The 17,826-nt window shown below is 42.2% G+C and overlaps 1 pseudogene; it reads right to left on the bottom strand.

The window, feature by feature from the left end:
- Positions 1-681: 681 nt before the first annotated feature.
- Positions 682-1,644, bottom strand: LOC100976442 (heterogeneous nuclear ribonucleoprotein A1-like; annotated as a pseudogene).
- Positions 1,645-17,826: the final 16,182 nt, after the last annotated feature.

Consider the following 17,826-nt stretch of genomic DNA (forward strand, 5'->3'; position numbering starts at 1 on the left):
CCTGGCCCTATATGTCTATGTTTAAGCCAATACTACATTTCCCCAATTACTGTACCATCTTGAAATCAGGTAGTGTAGGTCCTTCAACTTTGTTTTTCTTTTTCAAAGTTGTTTTGACTATTCTGAGTACTTTGCATTTTACTTAAATTTTAGAATCAGCTTATCCATTTCTTTTTTAAAAGCCTGCTTGGATTTTGGTTGGGATTATGTCGAATCTATAGGTTAATTTGGAGAGAACTGAGATTAATAATTTTGATTGATGAACATGATATATCTCTCTATCTATTTAGATTTTCTTTAATTTCTCTCGGCAGTGTATTGTAATTTCAAGCTACAGGTCTTGCATATCTTTTTTTTAAGATGCATTTATTCAGCATCATAATCAGACTATTACATTTAGCAGTCAACAGCGTGGGTGCAAAAAAAAAATCTGCGTTAAAACCCTTTTTTGGAATGCTTTACACCTTCCACAGAACAGGAACTAAAATAACCTGTTAACACAATTAGTGATAAATACAGTCCTCAAGTTCTTCGCCCATAGACATAAGTATGGTCTAAACAATGTCTTCTTTGTAACAGCTAGGCCCTGCTAGGCTGAGTTCACAAATCTGTTGTAACCCGTAGCTTCCCTGTCCCTTCTCTGGCTCTCCTCTCCTGCTAAGCTTTCTTTCCTGTCAGTAATTAAAATCTTCTGCCACTGGCATAGCTACTGTTGCTACTGGAACTGTCATAGCCACCTTGGTTTTGTGGTTAGGCAAAGTATTGGCCTCCACCACCATAGGGGCCAGAGCTTCTGCCTCCAAAGTTTTCTCCCTTCTTGGGTCCAAAATCTGAAGACTGATTGCTGTAATTGCCAAAATCACTGTAGCTTCCACCACTTCCAAAATTGCTTCCATCATTACCAAATCCATTATAGCCATCCCCACTGCCACCATATCCACCACCACCCTGGCTGCCACCAAAGCCACCATGACCACTAAAGTTTCCTCCATGACCAAAGTTGTCATTCCCACCAAAACCACCTCTACAACCACCACCAAAATTTCCAGAACCTCTTCGACCTCTTTGGCTGGATGAAGCACTAGCCATCTCTTGCTTTGACAGGGCTTTCCTAACTTCACAGTTGTGGCCATTCACAATATGGTATTTCTGAATGACAGTCTTATCCACGGAGTCATGGTCATCAAAGGTTACAAAGGCAAAGTCCCTTTTCTTGCCACTGCCATGGTCAGTCATGATTTCAATCACTTCCATTTTTCCAAACTATTGAAAATAATCTCTTAGGTGATGTTCTTCAGTGTCTTCTTTAATACCACCAACAAATACCTTTTTCACAGTTAAGTGAGCACCTGGTCTTTGGGAATCTTCTCTTGAGACAGCTCTCTTTGTTTCCACAACTCTTCCATCCACCTTGTGTGGCCTTGCATTTGTGGCTGCATCCACCTCCTCCACAGTGGCATATGTGACAAACCCAAAGCCCCTGGAGCACTTAGTGTTTGGATCTCTCAGGACCACACAGTCCGTGAGCGTTCCCCATTGCTCAAAATGGCTCCTCAGGCTCTCATTGGTTGCTTCAATGCTCAACCCTCCAGTGAGGAGTTTCTGCAGCTGTTCGGGCTCTTTAGGAGATTCTGACTTAGACATGATGGCAGGGGGAAGAGAGACTTTAATGATCCAGGTCTTGCGTATCTTCTGGCAGATTTGTCACTAAGTATTTCCCATATTAATACTATCATAAATGTACTTTTAACATTTCAATTTCAAGCAGAAGGTTGTAAGCATGTAGAAATACCATTGATTTTGGTATGTTGAGTATGTGTCTTGAAACTTACTAAACTCACATACTTTTAGCAGTATTTTGTAGATTCCTCAGAATTTTCTTTATAGATGACCATGTTGTCTGCAAATAGTTTTACCTCTTCATTTCCAATCTGCATGTCTTTATTTTTATTCATTTATTTATTTTTAGATTTCTCCCAATTTAGGAATATTTTATTTATTGTGTAGAGATTAACTCCCTTCTTCTTTATTCCGGATAAAATCTTCTTTATTCTGGATTTCATTATCACGGTTCCATAGTATGATTACACACTCCAGCATGACGTTGAACAGAAGTGGGAAAAACAGGACATCTTTGCATTGTTCCTGATCTAAGAGAGAAGGGCACTCACTCTTTCATAATTAAGCATAACATTAGAGATAGGTTTTTTTGTAGATGCGCTTTAACAGGTTGCAGAAGTTCCCTTCCTTCTATTCCTAATTTGCTGCAAGTTTTTGTCATGAACAGATGTTGGATTTCACCAAATGCTTCCCTGTATCTATTGAGATGATCACATGGTTTATCCTTTTTAGTAAATTAACTTGGTAAATTACACTGAATAATTTTCAAATATTAAACTAATCTTTCACTCTTGAGATTATGCATTGTGTAATGATGTATCTTACTTTCTATATATTAGTGGTGTTGATTTGTTAAAATTTTTTGCATCTATTTAATTATGGATATTGTTCTGCAGATTTCTTTCTTTGTAATATTTTTACCTGGTTGTAATATCGGGGTAATGCTAACCTCATAGAATGAGTTGGGAAGTGTTCCCTTCTTTTCAGTTTCCCAAATGACTTTGTGAATTGCTATTATTTATTCCTTAAATGTTTGATAAAATTCACCAGCAAAGTCATTATGTGACGTAATCTTCGTGGGAAACTTTTGTTTGTTTGTTTGAGACGGAGTCTCGCTCTTTCACCAGGCTGGAGTGCAGTAGCGTGATCTTGGCTCACTGCAACCTCCGCCTCCCAGGTTCAAGTGATTCTCCTGCCTCAGCCGCCCAGGCAGCTGGGATTACAGGCACGCACCACCACACCCAGCTAATTTTTGTATTTTTAGTAGAGACAGGGTTTCACCACGTTGGCCAGCATGGTCTCAATCTCCTGACCTCGCCATCTGCCCTCCTTGGCCTCCCAAATTGCTGGGATTACAGGTGTGAGCCATTGTGCCCAGCCTCGTGGGAAATTTTTATACTACACATTCAATTTCTTATAGATACAGAGCTATATAAGTGACCTGTTTCTTCTTGAATGAGCTTTGGTGCTTTGTATCTTTCTGTACTTCATCAAAAATTTCCAATTCATTGGCATAAAGTTATTCACAATATTTCCTTATTACCTAGTTAATGTCCATCAAATCTGTAGAAATCTATCATTTCTGAGATTGACAATTTATGTCTTCTTTTTCCTAATCAGCAATTTGCTCAATTTCATTAATCTTCTCAAAGTACCAAATTTTTGTTTCATTGATTTTTCCTATTGCCTTTTTGTCTTATGTTTATTAATTTCTACATTTATCTTTATTATATCCTCTCTTCTGCCACTTTCTGGTTTTGTATAGACGGAAGCTTAGGTAATTTATAAGAGACCTTTCCTTTTTTCTAACTTAAGTGTTTAATGCTATATAATTTCCTCAAACACTGCCTTAGCTAAATTCCAAAGGAGTTAACTTTTTTCTTCTTCTTTTTTTTTTTTTTTTTTTTTGAGACAGGGTTGGCTCTGTTGCCAGGCTGGAGTGCAGTGGTGCAATCTTGGCTCACTGCAACCTCCACCTCCCAGGCTCAAGTGATCCACCTCAGCCTCCTGAGTAGTTGGGACTTCAGAGGTATGCCACCAGGCCCAGGTAATTTTTGTATTTTTTGTAGATACGGGGTTTTGCCATGTTGCCCAGGCTGGTCTCGAACTCCTGAGCTTAAGTGGTCTGCCTACCTCGGCCTTCCAAAGTGCTGGGATTACAGGTGTGAGCCACTGCATCTGGCCAACATTGTGTTTTCACTTAGATTGAAACAATTTCTTATCTCTCTTATGACTTCTTGACCCATGCGTTATTTAGAACTGTGTTATTTTATTTTAAGAATAAATTTAACCAATGAGGTGAAAGAGCTATACACTGAAAACTCTAAAAACATTGATGAAAGAAATTGAAGAAGACACAAATAAATTGAAAGATATCCCATGTTCATGAACTGGAAGAATTAATATTATTAAAGTGTCCATACTACTCAAAGCAATCTACAGATTCAATGCAATCCCTATCAAAATACCAATAACACATGTTCTCAGTACAAATACATAAATATGTGAGGTAATATGTGTGTTAATTAGCTTGATTTGGCCATTCCACAATGTATATATATTTCAAAATATAATGTAGTATACCATAAATACATACGGTTTTTTGTTTTTTGTTTTTTTTTTTTTTTGAGATGGAGTCTTGCTCTGTTGCCAAGCTGGAGTGCAGTGGCACAATCTTGGCTCACTGCAACCTCCGACTCCCTGGTTCAAGCGATTCTCCTGCCTCAGCTCCCCGAGTAGCTGGGATTACAGGCACATGCCACCATGCCCAGCTAATTTTTGTATTTTTAGTAGGGACGGGGTTTCACCATGTTGGCCAGGATAGTCTCGATCTCCTGACCTCGTGATCCGCCTGCCTTGGTCTCCTAAAGTGCTGGGATTACAGGCGTGAGCCACCACGCCAGGCCACATATGATTTTTATGTGTCAATTAAAAAAAAAACTAGGGCCGGGCGCGGTGATCACAGGAGATCGAGACCATCCTGGCTAACACGGTGAAACCCAGTCTCTACTAAAAATACAAAAAAATTAGCCAGGCATGGTGGCGGGCACCTGTAGTCCCAGCTACTCGGGAGGCTGAGGCAGGAGAATGGCGTGAACCTGGGAGGCGGAGCTTGCAGTGAGCCGAGATCGCGCCACTGCACTCCAGCCTGGGTGACTGAGCCAGACTCCATCTCCAAAAAAAAAAAAAAAAAACAAATAGGCTCTAGACTGTGTGCAATCTATGAACAATACAAGAGGACTTATTCATCTTGGTCCTAGCACCTGGCACCATATCCAGACCAAAGTATGTGCTCAATAAATGTTTATTGAGTAGCTTGTGGAGCAAGCGAGTCGAGCCCTAGACTGAAAGTCAAAAGACCTGTGTTTGAATCCAGTTCTGCCACTAACCAGCTCACTATGCTTGAGCCTACGAGTTTGAGACCAGCCCGAGCAACATGGCAAAACCTCGTCTCTACAAAAAAATCAAAAAAATAGCCGGGCGTGGTGGCACCAACCCGTAGTCCCAGCTACTTGAGAAGCTGAGGTAGGAGGATCGCCTGAACGCAGGGAGATCAAGGCTGCAGTAAGCCGTGATCACACCCCAGGTGACAGAGTGAGACCCTGTTTCTTTTTTTCTTCTTCTTCTTATTTTCCTGTTATTTATTACATATACATACATTATAATCTCAACAATATAATTAAGAAAATTATTATTTTTTTTAATTATTATTATACTTTAAGTTTTAGGGTACATGTGCACAATGTGCCAGTTAGTTACATATGTATACATGTGCCATGCTGGTGTGCTGCACCCATTAACTCGTCATTTAGCATTAGGTATATCTCCTAATGCTATCCCTCCCCCCTCCCCCCAGAGACCCTGTTTCAAAAAAAAAAAAAAAATTGTATGCTACTTTTTTTTTTTTTTTTTTTTTGAGACAGGGTCTAGCTCCGTCGCCCGGGCTGGAGTGCAATGGCACAATCTTGGCTTACTACAACCTCCACCTCCTGGGTTCAAGCAATTCTCTTGCCTCAGCCTCCCGAGTAGCTGGGATTACAGGTGTGAGCCACCATGCCCAGCTAATTTTTTTTTTCTTTTTTTTGAGACAGAGTCTTGCTCCGTCGCCCAGGCTGGAGTGCAGTGGCGCAATCTCGGCTCACTGCAAGCTCCACCTCCAGGGTTCACACCATTCTTCTGCCTCAGCCTCCCGAGTAGCTGGGACTACAGGCGCCCACCACCACGCCTGGCTAATTTTTCGTATTTTTTTAGTAGAGACGGGGTTTCACGTGTTAGCCAGGATGGTCTCGATCTCCTGACCTCGTGATCCGTCCACCTCGGCCTCCCAAAGTGCTGGGATTACAGGCGTGAGCCACCACGCCCGGCCAAATTTTTGTATCTGTATTTTAAATGGCTTTTTAACCTAAGAAATATAAGCACATGATTTTCAAATTAAATATTATTGACAGATTCATACTAAAAAGCAGTTCATCTGTACCTCTCTCCCCTGAATGCTAGTCCTGCTCCTAAGACACAACCATTTTTTAGTTCTTTTAGCTATTTTTTCTAGCTGCCATTTCCATTTTTCAAAATAATGTGCTTATGCAGCAATTCCTTGCTTTATCAATTTTAAACATTATCTGTAGATGATCATCCATAATAGATAATAAATTAACACATACCAGCACCATAACTCTTCTCTCTCCCAACCCCAACAATGCTCCATCAGTGTTTTTCACTCCCTACCTTTGCAAATAAACTCTTTTCCATTGTTCCATAATCTTAGATAATAGTGTATGACTTCCCATTTTGTAAAATGAGGACATGAGGCCCCTTTCTTTCCCCTTTAACTTTCCTCTCCCCTTTCTACCTCTCTTACTTTGTTTGAACTTTCAAATTTTCAAAGTTGTTAACATTAAATTCTGTTCTATAACCATAATTACATCTGCAAACCTTACTACAGATTGACCCTAATATACAGCATTTGATTTTTTTTTTTTTTGAGACCGAGTCGCACTCTGTCGCCCAGAGCTAGAATCTCACCCAGAGTGGTGCAGTCTCGGCTCATTGCAACCTTCACCTCCCGAGTTCAAGTGATTCTCCTGCGTCAGCCCCCTGAGTAGCTGGGATTACAAGTGTGTGCCACGACGTCCAGCTAATTTTTGTATTTTTAGTAGAGACGGGGTTTCACCATGTTGGCCAGGCTGGTCTCGAACTCCTGGCCTCAAGTGATCAGCCCACCTCAGCCTCCCAAAGTGCTAGGATTACAGGCGTGAGCTACCTCGCCTGGCAGCATTTACATTATTATCAGCTATGAGAATAGCTGATAAATAACTAATTTATTTCAGAGACAAATTAGGTACTATCATTTCCCTTCCTTTCTTATAGAACAGTTTGTTTTTCCCAGAGTTTCTACTTTCTTTTCTCTTGTACTGTTTTCCTTAAGTTATTCTCATTCATTAGGTCTGGACAGTTGCACCTCTCTGTGCTCTATCATGTCAGATGGTCTAACGGATCCCCTTTTTATCTTCTCAGACCCCTCCATCCTCCTAATCAATCTGGCCTGGTTGCTCTCTAAGCTTACTGGTATGGTGGTCATCAGTGCTGTTCACAAATACTCTCATTCATTACGTCTCATTCATTACCACCTTCGTTGGTGGTAAAGCATTGAGATTGTGGGGGTGTTTGTTAACTCTTCATAACCTAGCTTCTCCCAACTGACGTGGAAATTGGTACCAGAAGTGGAGTGGCACTGTAACCAAATCTGAAATATGGCCAGGCGTGGTGGCTCACGCCTGTAATCCCAACACTTTGGGAGGCCGAGGCAGGTGGATTGTTTGAGGTCAGGAGTTCGAGACCAGCCTGGCCAACATGGTGAAACACTGTCTCTACTAAAAATATGAAAATTAGCCAAGCGATGGTGGTGCACGCCTATAGTCCCAGCTACTAGAGGGCTGAGACGGGAGAATCACTTGAGCCCAGAGGGCGGAAGTTGCAGTGAGCCGAGATTATGCCACTGCACTCCAGCCTGGGCAACAGAGGGAGACTCCATCTCAAAAAAAAAACAAAAAGAGGTTAGCAACAGAACATTAGTAGTGTGTATTGGTTGCTGTTGGCTATATTTGACAAGGTACTCCAAAAATTATTAGCCTCAGAAAATAATTGCCCAGTTTACCAGCAAGAATGAAATCAAACAGAAAGAATCCAGACATCAGGATTTACAGGATTACTTCTCAATCTCAATCTATAGCTGATGAAAGTGAGGAGATTTTTGAGTGAAAAAGCCTAGGCAGAAGCAGAAGTATTGCCGTCACCCTCTTGTTAAAACCTCTAAGTGCGGCCAGACACTGGATCAAGCCTGTAATCCCAGCACTTTGGGAGGCCACGGCAGGAGAATCACTTAAGCCCAGGAGTTCAAGACCAGTCTGGGCAACATCATGAGACCCCCATCTCAACAAAAAAATTTTTAAATTAGCTAGGCATGGTGGCACACCTGTGGTCCCAGCTACTCAGGAAGCTGAGGTGGGAGGGCCCCTTGAGCCTAGGAGTTTGAGCCTACAGTGAACCATGATCTGGGCAACAGAACCTGTCTCAAAAAAATAAAATAAAACCTCTAAATGCATTACAGTGTCTCACAGTAAAGGTCCAGTTAAGAGCATAGCACCCAGTAAATCTTTCAACTAGACAAAATAATTCAGAGAAAGGGAGCTAAAGAGGTGGCTTCCCCACTCTATCAGGTCCAGGAAAACAGAAACTAAGGAATCTCAGACACAGGTAATTTAATGTAGGGAATTGGTGTTACACAGATATTGGGAGTTTGCAAAAACAAAAAGGGGATGTTGATATCACCCAGATATTAGTAACTACAAAAAGCAGCTGCCACTCCTGGGAAAGAAGTAATCAGATACTAGTAAATGCCAAATCAGGAATAAAAGGGAAGAGGCATGGCTACTAGAACCTAACTGCTTGGAGGGGAGGCCCCACATGGCTGCTACAGATTTTCAAGGGGCATCACCCGGCTGGTGTGTGGATATCTGAGTAGCTGGGAATGGGACCTCTGGGGGACTGGTCTTCACACCGCTAAGAGATGTGGCCAGATGGCACTGAAACTTCTGAGGGGACTGGATATGGGTGGTGCTGAGACAGCCAAAGGAAGCCAGGGGCTGAAGCCATTGCTGTCCCTTGCTGCTGGAACGAAGTCCTGTTTCTCCTCTTACCTTGAGATCATCTGCCAGTTCCTCCCAGCAGAAGAACCTAACAGGAAGCCAACTGGCAAGGACACCTGGGAAACGGTGGTTTGCTGAGTTTTGGTCAAGACAGACCATAATGCACAAGGGCGATCTTAGAGCTGGGAGACTATAAGAAAACAACCAGCACACCCAACAAAGGCTGCTGGCCCAAGATACACACATTTAAGTCAAGGAGGGGCCAAATGCGGTGGCCCACGTCTGTAATCTCAGCACTTTGGGAGGCCAAGGCAGGAGAATCACTTGAGCCCAGGAGTTCGAGACCAGCCTGGGCAACATAGGGAGACTCCATCTCTACAAAAATATTTTTTTGTTAATTAGCCAGTCATAATGGTGCACACCTGTGGTCCCAGCTACTTGAGAGGCTGGGGCAGGAGGATTGCTTAAGCCTGGGAGGTCAAGGCTGCAGTGAGTTGTGATCACATCACTGCACTCCAGCCTGGGTGACAGAGTGAGACCCTGCCTCTAAAAAAAAATCCATTCTGACTATTTTCCTTTGTAAATGTGACACAGAGACTTCTGATCATCCCCTAATATCTATTGTTTTTCTTCCTCAGTATTAGAATCCTGAATTTTAACCGTGCACATGCCACTCAAAATAAAGACTGCATGTGCCTGCCTTCCCTGCATCTAAGTGTGACCAGTAGATATGCAGATAACCAAGATCTGACCAGTAGGATGTAAGTGAAAGTGGTGTATACAACTTCTGGGATGCATTCTTAAAGCAGGAAGGGACATGCCTTTCTCCCCTGCTGCCTCCTTCTTGCTACCTGGAACATAAACATGTTGGCAGGTGCCCAAGCAGCCATCTTGGACCATAGGTGAAAGCAGCATTTTGGGGATAATGGAAACTCAAGAAAGAGGCAGCCAGGTTTCTGGTAGTCATGGAGATGTCATACCAGCCTGAATTGCCTGTGTTTATTGCATGTGAGAAAGAGGAAGACTTTTACCTTATTTGCCTTATTATTACCTAAACATTTGCCTTACTTAAGCCATTGATATTTGAGGAAGTCTGTCCCTTGCGACTGAAACTAATCCTAACACAGTAAGTAATCTGGAATATTTTTTTCTCTCTAGAAGCTTTTAGGGGTTTCTCTTTATCCTAGGTTTTCTGAAGTCTTGATGATGTTTCTAGATGTGATTCTCATTTTATTCATTTTTCTGGGCACTTGGTAGGCCCTTTCCATCTATAGACTTATGCCCAGGAAATTCTTTTATATTATTTCTTTGATAAGTTCCTCTGTTCCATCCCTGAATACCTATTAGTTTGTTATTGAATTGATCCTGTGTCTCTTATCTTTCCACTGCTATTTCCATTGTTTCATCTCATTTTAATTTATGGAATATTTGATTTTAATTACTCAATGATTTTACTTTTCTATTTTAGCAGTCATATTTTTTACTTTTCAAGGACACTTTCTTTTTGTTGCCATTATTGTTTAGTTTGTTCTTTTTTTCTATCTTTTCTTTTCCCCCTGAAACAGAGTCTTGCTCTGTCGTCCAGGCTGAAGTCCAGTAGTGCGATCTCAGCTCACTGCAACCTCTGCCTCTTAGGTTCAAGCGATTCTTCTGCCTGAGCCTCCCGAGTAGCTGGGATTACAAGCACACACCACCACACCGGGCAAATTTTTGTATTTTTAGTACAGATGGGGTTTCACTGTGTTGGCCAGGCTGGCCTCAAACTCCTGACCTCAGGTGATCCACCCACCTTGGCCTCCCATAGTGCTGGGATTACAGGTGTGAGCCACCACGCCTGGCCAGTCTGTTCCTTTTTCTTTTGTTTTTTGTTTTTTGTTTTTTTGAGACGGAGTCTCCCTCCGTTGCCCAGGCTGGAGTGCAGTGGCGTGATCTCTGCTCACTGCAACCTCGCCTCTCCTGGGTTCAAGCGATTCTCCTGCCTCAGCCTCCTGAGTAGCGGGGATTACAGGCAAGTGCCACCATGCTCAGCTACATTTTTTTGAATTTTTAGTAGAGACAGGGTTTCACCATGTTGGTCAGGCTGGTCTCGAACACCTGACCTCATGATCCGCCCGCCTCAGCCTCCCAAAGTGCTGGGATTACAGGTGTGAGCCACCAGGCCCAGCCAGTCTGTTCCTTTTTCAAAGCATCTACTCATGTTGTATGAACCTAAGATGGCTTTGAATCTCCAATTTTAGTATATGTGCTGCCAAAGCAAGCATGACTTTGAATCTCTCTGAAGACATTAAGTATTTTAGAGTTCTCTTCTGTCTCCTGAATGAGTTCTGTTTCCTCTAGGGTTGTTTCTGACCTTTGCTTTGTGCAGACTTTTCTCAAATGTATGCTGATGAGCTGTCAGTTCATATTTCAGAATGAGACAATAGATTGGGAGCTCTGTGTGAACAGGGTGAGGCTTACTAGTAGGCAAATTCAGGATTTGGGGTAGGAAACAGGTCATGATGCTGGGAGACCCCAGAGGGCTTTTTGCAAAGGTCTTTTTTCTGGGACCATCCAATTTCTTTGGAGAAGAGTCTTCAAATGGTGTTCCTGTGTGGTAGATGCCAAGTTTCTGGGCATTCAGATGCAACAGGACCTTCATTTAATCCCTAACTCTCTGCCCAATTCTTATCCTCACCTTTAGTCCTGCAACTATTGGTATATTAGTCCGTTTCTACACTGCTATAAAGATACTACCTGAGACTGGGTAATTTATGAAGAAAAGGGATTTAATTGACTCACAGTTCCTCATGGCTGGGGAGGCCTCAGGAAACTTACAGTCATGGAGGAAGGCAAAGGGGAAGGAAGGCACATCTTACATGGTGGCAGGAGAGAGAAAGTAAAGGGAGAACTGCCAAACACTTATCAAACAACCAGATCTCGTGAGAACTCCCTCACTGTCATGAGAACAGCATGGAGGAAACCACCCCCCTCATCCAATCACCTCCGACCAGGCCCCTCCTCCAACACGCCAGGATTACAATTCGAGATGAGGTTTGGTTGGGGACACAGAGCCAAACCATATCAGTCAGTTCTGCAAGACATACCACCTTCCTCCTTAGCTACATCCACCTCCACAGTACGCTAGGCTACTCCTCCATCTCTTTTGTGTCTTTTTTATTGGCTAACTGCTACAATTTGTTGAAATTTTTTATTTGCTGATATCTCTCCCTTCCAGCCTCTTCATTATTGTGGATTTGTACCTTTTTATTTTCTTTGCTGTCATTTTAGTGCAGTCTTGTTAAGGAGGGGAAATTTTAAAAATAAATAAATATTGTCAGCCAGGCACAGTGACTCTCATCTGTAATCCCAGCACTTTGGGAGGCCGAGGTGGGTGGATCACCTGAGGTAAGGAGTTCGAGACCAGCCTGGCCAACATGGTGAAACCCTGTCTCTACTAAAAATATAAAAAATTAGCCAGGCATGGTGGTGGGCGCCTGTAATCCCAGCTACTCAGGAGGCTGAGGCAGGAGAATTGCTTGAACCTGGGAAGTAGAGATTGCAATGAGCTGAGATCACACCGTTGCACTCCAGCCTGGGCAACAAGAGTGAAACTCCATCTCAAAAAATAATAATAATAAATAAATAAATATTGTCAGAACACCATTTTAAACTCAATTAGTAATAATATTCAAACAGCCTGAGACTATATTTTTGTCATCTTTAAAAACAACAGGCCAGGCACAGCGGCTCACACCTGTAATCCCAGCACTTTGGGAGGCCACGGCAGGTGGATCACTTGAGCTCAGGGGTTCAAGACCGGCCTGGGCAACATAGTAAGACCCCATCTCTACAAAAAATACAAAAATTAGCCAGGCATGGTGGCACCCACCTGTGGTCTCAGCTACTCAGGAGGCTGAGATGAGAGAATCACCTGAGCCTGGGAGGCAGAGTTTGCAGTGAACTAAGATCATGCCACTGCACTCCAGCCCAGGTGACAGCACAAGACCCTGTCTCAAATAAAAATAACAATAAAAAAAAAAAAAAAAAGATCATTGCATTATCAATGAAAACTTCTAGAACTCTTCCTATATGAATCCCTGTTAATCTCCGCATTCTGTTTAGATAATTGATATCTGAGTGCAAAGCATGGCTCTTACTTTTATTTCATAATGTTAGATTTTTCTTGGTTCCAGTCTGGGAATCTGTTTGTCTTTGATTTACTTGTTTGTTTTTAATAACTCTCAGATGCATAGAACTGGATTAATCATAATCCTTGGCTCAACACACTCATAGCTGTCTTTTATATTTATTTATTCTTCATTTGTTTGTCCACTTTTTAATTTATTTAACTAATAGACTATTTTTTAGCAGTTTCAGGTTTACAGAAAAATTGAGTGAAAAGCACAGAGAGTTCCGATATATCCTTATTTCCCACTCCAATTTCCCTTATTATTAAAATCTTGAATTAGTAGGGGGCATTTGTTTCAACTGATGAGCCAATACTGATATACTGTTAATTAAAGTCCATAGCTTACATTAGGGTTCATTCTTATACATTCTATAGGTTTTAACAAACATCCATTTTTTTTAAGTGACTGCTTTAATGTATTAGGCAAAATTTTACATAAAGTCAGAAATCTATGATCTGTCCCTGCTCCGATTTGTAAAAAACGCAAGATTCATCAGAAGCCATGTGCAGTCAGACCCCAGCGGGCCAGCAGTGCAGATCTGGAGTCCAGCCTCATGGCTGCACTACTTTCCATTCTCTGCATTGAACATTCATTCTGTCAGCATCCACTCCAGCTTCACTGCGTCAGCAGGAGACTTGCGGATCCCATCAGAGAGCTTCTCCACAGCCATCTGCATCCATTTATTTTTCATTTTTATTTTATTTATTTATTTTTTGAGACAAGGTCTCACTGTGTTGTCCTAGCTGGAGGGCAGTTCACTGTAGACTCAATCTCCCAGCCTCAAGTGATTTTCCCACCTCAGCCTCCCGAGCAGCTGAGACTACAGGCACACACCACCACACCCAGCTAATTTTTTATTTTTTATAAAGACAGGGTCTCACTATGTTGTCCAGGCTGGTCTCAAACTCCTGGCTTCAAGTGATCCTCCCACCTGGGCCTCCCAAAATGCTGGAATTACAGGCATAAACCACCACACCCAGCCCCATTTATTTTTAATAATGTAATGAAGATCTGTGAACCTACCACCAAAATTGTATAGCATCAGTGACAAATTTAATCTACCGATATTCTTCTCCCCATCTCATCCCCAGGGACTCACTATCCTGAATTCGTATTTCTTATTCTCTGTCCCTGAGTTAGGGGTTTTGTTATTGCTGTTTTGCTACCGCAGACTGCTGTAAGGAATATCCTTATACATGACTCCTGGTGCTATACAAGAGTTTCTCTTGAGTATATCTAGAGTGGAGTTCCTGGGATATATAAAAATGTCCAGTGTTACAAAATAATAATAATAAATTGGTTTTCAAAGCAGTTGTACCAATTTATACTCCAACCAGCAATGCATAAGCAGTCCCATTGATCCACAGCCTCTTTGTCAGACTTTTCAATTTTGGCCATTCAGATGCAGAATGGGATTTAATTGTCTTGAATTTCATTTCCCTGATTACTAGTAAGATGAGCATCTCTTCAGAAGTTTATTGACTATACATGTTCACATTTTCTCTTCTAAGAACTGTTTGGTCATGTTTCCCCCCCAACCCCGCCTTTTTATTTATTTATTTATTTTGACTGGGCTAGTTGTTCTTTCTTACTAATTTTACATAGTCTTTTTCTTTCCTTTTCTTTTCTTTTCTTTTTTTTTTTTTTTTTTTTGAGACAAGAGTCTCGCTCTGTCGCCCAGGCTGGAGTGCAGTGGTGCCATCTTGGCTCACTGCAACCTCCACTTCCTGAGTTCAAGCAATTCTTCTACCTCAGCCTCCCAAGTAGTTGGGACTACAGGCACACACCACCACGCCTGGCTATTTTTTTTTTTTTTTTTGTATTTTTAGTAGAGATGGGGTTTCACCATGTTGCCCAGGATGGTCTCGATCTCTTGACCTCGTGATCCACCTGCCTCAGCCTCCCAAAGTGCTGGGATTACAGGTGTGAGTCACCTCACCTGGCCAGTCTTTTTTTTTCTTTTTTAAGGCTAGACATAATTTTACATATTCTTGACACCTATCTGTTATTGGTTATCTGCATTACAAATATCTTCTTTGTAGTGTTTGTTTGTTTGTTTGTTTTAAGATGGGGTCTGTCTCTGTCTCCCAGGCTGGAGTGCAGTAGCAATAACACAGTGCACTACAGCCTGGAACTCCCAAGCTCAAGAGATCCTCCCACGTCAATCTCCTGAGTAGCTGGGACTACAGGCACACACCACCACGTCTGGCTACATTTTTTTTTTTTTTTTTTTGTAGAGACAGAGTCTCACTATGTTGTCCAGGCTGTTCTCAAACTCCTGGGCTCAAGCAATCCTCCCACCCCAGCCTCCTGGAATACTGGGATTACAGGCGTAAGCCACCTCACCCAGCCCTCTGGAGTATTTTTACTTTAAGATTCCTTTTCAGAAAAAGAAGTTCTGGGTTTTAATATAGTCAACTATATCAATCTTCTATGTATGTATATATATATGTGTGTGTGTGTGTATGTATTTTTAGAGACAAGGTCTTGCTCTGTCACCCAGGCTGGAGTGCAGTGGCACTATCATAATTCACTGTTCACTGTAACCTTGAACTCCCAGCCTCAGCCTCCCAAAGGGCTGAGATTACAGGCATGAGACATCATGCCTGGCCTATATCAATCATTTATGGTTAGCACTGTTTTGTTGTTGTTGTTGTTTGTTTGTTTTCAGACAGAGTCTTGCTCTGTCACCCAGGCTGGAGTGCAATGGTACAGTCTCAGCTCACTGCAACCTCTGCCTCCTGGGTTCAAGCGAGTCTCGTGCCTCAGCCTCCCGAGTAGCTGGGATTATAGGCGTGTGCCACCCACCTAACTAATTTTTTTGTATTTTTAGTAGAGACGGGGTTTCACCATGTTCCCCAGGCTGGTCTTGAACTCCTGACCTGAGGTGTTCTGCCCGCCTCAGCCTCCCAAAGTACTGGGATTACAGGCGTCAGCCACCATGCCCATCCTATGGTTAGCACTTTTAAGGCCTTTTTAAAGAAATACCCCAAAGTCAAAAAGATTTTCACTTATACTTTCTCCTCGAAGTTTCAAAGTGCTATTGTTGATATGGACTTTTGGTTAAAAAGTTGGGTACAAATCCAATTTCATTTTTCCATGTCTATAACTATGTTTTCCACTTCCATTTATTGAATAGTTTCCCTTTCCCCACCAGGGAGACTGAGGCCAGAGAGATTCAGCAACTTGTCCAAGATCACACAGCTAATAAGTGTCAAACCTAGGCAGTCTCCCTCCAGAATCTGCCATAGTTTTCATCTCTGCAATACTGTCTTTTGCTTCTATTATGTAAATTAAATGCAAATCTCTGGCAGGCTTTCAATTCTATTCCACTCATCATTTTGTCCATTCCTGCATCAACTCCACACTGTTTTAATTTTTAGGGCCTTTTCATAAATCTTGATATCTGGTTGGGCAAGTCGTATGGTTTGGATCCGTGTCCCTACCCAAATCTCATGTTGAAATGTAACCCTCAATGCTGGAGATGCGGCCTGGTGAGAGGTGATTAGATCATGGGGGCAGTTTCTCGTGGTTTAACACTATTCTCCCTTGATGCTGTCATTGCAATAGTGAGTTCTCATGAGATCTGGTTGTTTAAAAGCATGTGGCACCTCCCCACTCTTTCTCTTGCTCCTGCTCCTGCCCCTGCCGTGTAAGATATATCTGCTTCCCTTTCATCTTCCACCATGATTGGAAGCTTCCAGAGGCCTCCCCAGAAGCAGATGCTGCCATGCTTCCTGTACAGGCTGCAGAACTGTGAGCCAATTAAACCTCTTTTCTTTATAAATTACCCAGTCTCAGCTGGGCGCAGTGGCTCACACCTGTAATCCCAGCATTTTGGGAGTCTGAGGTTGGTGGATCATTTGAGCTCAGGAGTTCAAGACCAGCCTGGGCAACATGGGGATACCCCATCTCTATAAAAAAAATACAAAAAATTAGCTGGGCATGGTGGCACGTGCCTATAGTCCCAGCTACTGGGGAAGCTGAGGTGGGAAGATCACTTGAGCCTGAGAGGCAGAAGTTGCAGTGAACTGAGATCATGCCACTGCACTCCAGCCTGGGTGACAGAGTGAGACCCCACCTCAAAAAATAAAAATAAAAAATAAATTATCCAGTCTCAGGTATTTCTTTATAGCAATGCAAGAGCAGATTAATACAGCATGTCTAACCACCTTATTCTTTAGAAATGCCTTGGCTATTTTTTTGATCTTTATTCTTATACACATATTTCAGAATCAGTATGTCAAGTTCCTTAGAAATCCCTGTTGGAATAGCAGATTGGAGTTGCATTAAATTTATTTATTTATTTATTTATTTATTTATTTTTATTTTTTTTTTTAGACGGAGTTTTGCTCTTGCTGTATTTTTGGTAGAGACAGGGTTTCTTCATGTTGGTCAGGCTGGTCTCGAACTCCTGACCTCAGGTGATCCGCCCACCTCGGCCTCCTAAAGTGCTGGGATTATGGGCATGAGCCACCGCCCCCGGCTATCTATTCATTTAAGGAGAATTTATACCTTTATCATTGTTAAGTCTTTCTCACCATTTATTTAAGTCTTTTTAATGCCCTTCAGTTAAGTATTAACTTTTTTCCATGCTGGTTTTGCAGTTTTTACTCCTTAGACATTTTATAATGTTCCTTAGATACTTCTTTTACTGCATTATAAATAGGTCTTTCTCATTACATTCTCTTCACCTGGCGCCCATGTTTCCCAAGGCATCACGGCTGGGCTGCAGGGGTTCTGTGAACCTTCTGAGACCCTACGTGCATTTTGTTGGGGAGTTCTGTACTCCTGCCAGATTCCCAAATAGCAACTGCCACCAGTACTAAATGTTTGTCATGTGACAGGTATTCCCCTGAGCACTTTACAAGCCCCACAACCACCCCGAAACA

Source organism: Pan paniscus, chromosome 1, assembly GCF_029289425.2.
Source record: "Pan paniscus chromosome 1, NHGRI_mPanPan1-v2.0_pri, whole genome shotgun sequence".
In the NCBI taxonomy this organism is placed as follows: domain Eukaryota; kingdom Metazoa; phylum Chordata; class Mammalia; order Primates; family Hominidae; genus Pan; species Pan paniscus.